A 4,462-nucleotide genomic window follows, 5' to 3' on the forward strand; every position below is an offset into this window, starting at 1 on the left:
GCCATTGTGGCCATTTAAGGAGTAAAGGGTAGATGGAAGATGGATTTCTCTCTCTCTCTCTCTCTCTCTCTCTCTCTGTGTCCCTCTCTCTGCAACTCTGCCTTTCAAATAAATCTTTTTTAAAAATCAACAAGATTAATATTACTGGCCCACAGGAATTTTTGATGATAAATGCATTTCATTATTTATTCAGATATTTAAGCTCTTGCACTAAGTTTTCACAAGCTGGTGAAACTGACAAATTATTTTTCCTACAGAACTATAACACACATTCCCAGAGAGTATAAATATATGGTTGAACTAACATTAATATACATCACCATTTTATCAATCACATAATAAAACAAATTATTGAGTATTCAAATATTAAAGTATACAGCTCAAAAGTAATAAAATATTAGAAGTCTACTCAAATCACATTTTTTTGCAAGAGGTTGGTAAGAAAAAATCACATTTTAAACAAAAACAAGTTGGTAAACAACTTTTGATTAAGTATGGAAAAAAATCACAAGAATTTCAGAAGCTTTATGATTAAGATTTGTCTTAAGCTACAATAACCAAACATCTTTACATCTTAAAAAATATTTACTGAATTAAAGAGCATCTTCTACATGTTCTGCACAAGACAAAGGCAACTTTTTACTAAAAATATTTAATGGCCCCTTCTCATTGTTTTTTCAGGCCCTCCCTGGAAAAGGTGCATCTCAGAGTGCACACATAAATTAACCATAAAGCTTGGTCTGAAGATATTAAAGACATGCGGTTCTGTACAATGTACATTTTCAAAATGGAAGTTTTCTATTAATGACAAAAATAAGGTTTATAGAAACATATTAAATAATGATGAGACTCAGTGGTTAAGCAAAGCTGATGTACACTGGTATGAACGTGGGAGGTGCAAGTATAAAGTGGGCAGGCAAATAGCCATGGAGTCCCCACTTTCAATGTTTGAGATGATTGAAGAATAAACCACATAACAGCCAGAGTGTTCAAAGTTCCTGGGATTTTAATTCTGTATGATATTTGAAATACACAAGTATTGTGCTGGGTATTTTGGCACCTAATCTTTCTAAATTTCTTATGTATTGATAAGATTCTGGCATGAGGATAGATTTAAGATACAACTCAATACTGCATGATTTCAGGAAAGGTCAATGGGTACAAATAATAACATATTTTAAAAGCTAAACAGCTGGGGCCGGCGCCATGGCTCACTTGGTTAATCCTCCGCCTACGGCGCCGGCATCCCATATGGGTGCCGGGTTCTAGTCCCAGTTGCTCCTCTTCCAGTCCAGCTCTCTGCTGTGGCCCGGGAGGGCAATGGAGGATGGCCCAAGTGTTTGGGCTCCTGAACCCGTATGGGAGACCGGGAGGAAGCACCTGGCTCCTGGCTTCGGATCGGCGCAGCGCCGGCCATGGAGGCCATTTGGGAAGTGAAGGAAGACCTGTCTCTCTGTCTCTCTCTCTCTCACTGTCTCTAACTCTACCTGTCAAAAAAAAAAAAAAAAAAAAAAAAAAAAAAAAAAAAACCTAAACAGCAAGAATCTTTTGCTAAATGTCCAAATAGGTTGTTATAACCCAAACATAGAGGTTGCAATCCTATCAGACTTGTGACCTGACAAAACTGCTTTTCAATACCCCTTATGAAGCTTCATTACACTTATTCACCAAACTAACATGTTGGCTAATACATACGACAAATTAGATCCTGTGTCACGTTCCACTTCCAAGGCAATAGCATGAGGCACTCCAGTTTCATTGATTGCAAGAGTGGTCTCTATGACCAGCGGAGTCTTAGGATGACATTTTGCCAAATACAAAAGTTGCTTGCTGTTCAAAGTTCCAAGGCACTTTTGTCTTAGGAACTGTACAGCATCTTCCTACTTCATTCCACCTTCAAAGAACGCTAGGGCGACAAGCACTGGTGCTCTCCCAAGCCCTGCAGCACAGTGAACAGCTACCCAACAACCAGGTCCTTCAAGAAACTTAATTTTCACATGACTTAACCAGTCATCAACAATCTGGTTGGACAGTGGTACACCATCGTCAAAGGCCAATCGAGAATACAGACGCCTTCCTTCTTCACAACAGTAGTGTCTTCAGTTGCTGCACACACTCTTACTACTATGATAACTACATATTTCTTAAGTGCCTCAGAAATTTGTTTAATGCTGCATTAGTTGGATTATGTGTAACAATAAATCTCATGTTCTTATATGTGACTTCCAGAAGAGCTGGGCAGTTCATTCATGCCATGTTAATTTACTTAAAAAACACTTACTAGGTTGTGAAAGAATTTTACAAACTGAATACAGAAATTATGCAAAGAAGCTGAAGTCTCCTTCACTATCCCCCACTTTCAATTCTCAGAGCTGTGAGTATGAGGTTGGGAGTAATGGGAAATGAGAAGAATCTTCCAACGAGAAACAGCAATAATTGGCTTACTCATCTCCATGGCCCTTCAGAAACCCCATAAATGTGTGACCCAGCAAACCACAGAAAGGAATCCGTTTTCTCACTGAAGACTGTGGCCTAATCCTACAGCCAGTCCTGACAAGGGCAGCAGTAGCCGATGCAGGGCAGGGGCTGTAGTGGTCATTGTGGTGCCACGGCAGGGATGCAGGTGGCGGCCAGGGCACCAGACTCTACCAGGCAATGCAGGATTTTCCATTGATCACAATCAATTGCTAAAATTTCCAGAAAAATGCAATCTCTTTTTTACTTAATTTTTAATTTATTAATTTTGAAAGTGAGACAGAGAGATGCTGAGAGGTCCCGTGCACTGGTTCACGTCACACATGGCACTAAGGGCCAGGGTTGGGTCAGTGTGAAGCTGGGAGCTACACCTATCAGTGTCACTAGTGTTTCAGTGGCTGTGGGGTAAAACACAAAATCTAAATCAAATCAGAAAAATCTCAGAAGAGAATTCTCCCTCAGCACAGATGATTCTCAGGCACGAAGAGAAGAAACCAAGTGGACAGATGGGTTGCAGAGATTTCCCAGGTCCCCACGCATGGCCAGCTCTGGCTTGGGTAGGCTGCTGCTGCGGCTGCTTAAAACCCTGCATGAACTTGGCTGCCATTGCTCTTTGCCAGGCAGCTGCCCCCTCCTCAAAACGTTTCTGCTTTGCTCACAGACATTTCCATATATAATTATAGAAGAACTTGCTGTGTATTTAGATATTAATTAAAGGCAACAGACAACTGGCTGGAGGGAGAGCTCTGTTCAGCACAAAGAACAGATGGCGATCTGAACATAGGTGTCTGAAATGACTAAGGAAGCGCAAAACCAGGACATGTCTCCCGGCGCTTGAGTCTAAGGGAAGACACCACCCGTGAGCTAGAAACTTCTTCCCAGGATCATCGAAGTGGTAGCCAGAAGAGGGCAAGAACTCGCGTCCAACTCAGTACCCAGGGGAAGTTAGTTCATCTGGGTGGTCCAGGGGTCGAGGAGATCCTGAACATCCTGACCATCTCTCCCTCTGAAGGAACTTCAGATCCATGGACCGAGAGAGCAGGAGGCCTGGGGACCCAGGGCAGCAGCAGAGGAAGAAGGAGGCACATCCTCCCAACACAGCAAGGACTGGTCCCCTAAGAGCAGGACCCAGAGGAGGCTGGGTGAGAATTAGGTGTTTCCAGGAAACAGCCAGACTCCCCTGATGTAGTAGGAAAAAGGTACGGAAGAACCCAAGTCACAGCGAGCCTGGCTCCCAGCACCATCATTTCTGCAGAGACAGTAGTGCTGTGTGTCCCAGCAGGGCTATCCAAGGCCCACCAAGGTGCACTTTCGCCTGGGAAGCTCCTATCCCTGAGCACAGAACCCTCCCCAGCCCCAGCTTAACCTGGGAGGGAGACCCTAAGAGCCTGCAAGCAGAAAGTGGGAATGCACCAGAAAAAGTTACTCAGCTCTTCTTCAGGATAAACCACCTATCTTGGGTAGAATCTCATGGATCAACTTTGAATAAATAGAAACAATAGTAAGTACATAATGAGTTTTTAATACCTAAAACATGTAAAGGAATATGGAACTCCAGAGGCAAAAAAAAAAAAATAGCATAATACTACATAAAAGAAATTTGTGTTTTCTCTTTGCTCTTTCCAGTAGTAGCAGACTCTGTGCTTTTTTATTTTTCTTTAAAAGCAGAGTTACAGAGAGAGGAGGAGAGACAGAGGGATCTTCCATCAACTGGGTCACTCCCCAAATGGCTGCATTAGCCGGGACTGGACCAGACCAAAGCCAGTAGACAGGAGCTTCTTCTAGGGCTCCCATGTGAGTGCAGGGGCTCAAGCACTTGGGTCATCTTCCACTGCTTCCCCAGGTGCATTAGCAGAGAGGTGGATCAGTAGCAGAGCACCTGGGACTCAAACCCACACCCACATGGGATGCCAGTGCCACAGGTAGAAGCCTAACCTGCTATGCCACAATGCCAGCTCCACATGTGGCCTTCTTGCTGGCAATGGGT

General features: G+C 43.3%; 1 pseudogene; it reads right to left on the minus strand.

Moving 5' to 3' along the window:
• Positions 1-1,625: 1,625 nt before the first annotated feature.
• On the minus strand, positions 1,626-2,256 carry LOC127490754 (protein tyrosine phosphatase type IVA 1 pseudogene; annotated as a pseudogene).
• Positions 2,257-4,462: the final 2,206 nt, after the last annotated feature.

The sequence above is a fragment of the Oryctolagus cuniculus genome, chromosome 1 (genome assembly GCF_964237555.1).
Source record: "Oryctolagus cuniculus chromosome 1, mOryCun1.1, whole genome shotgun sequence".
NCBI classification, from domain to species: Eukaryota; Metazoa; Chordata; class Mammalia; order Lagomorpha; family Leporidae; genus Oryctolagus; species Oryctolagus cuniculus.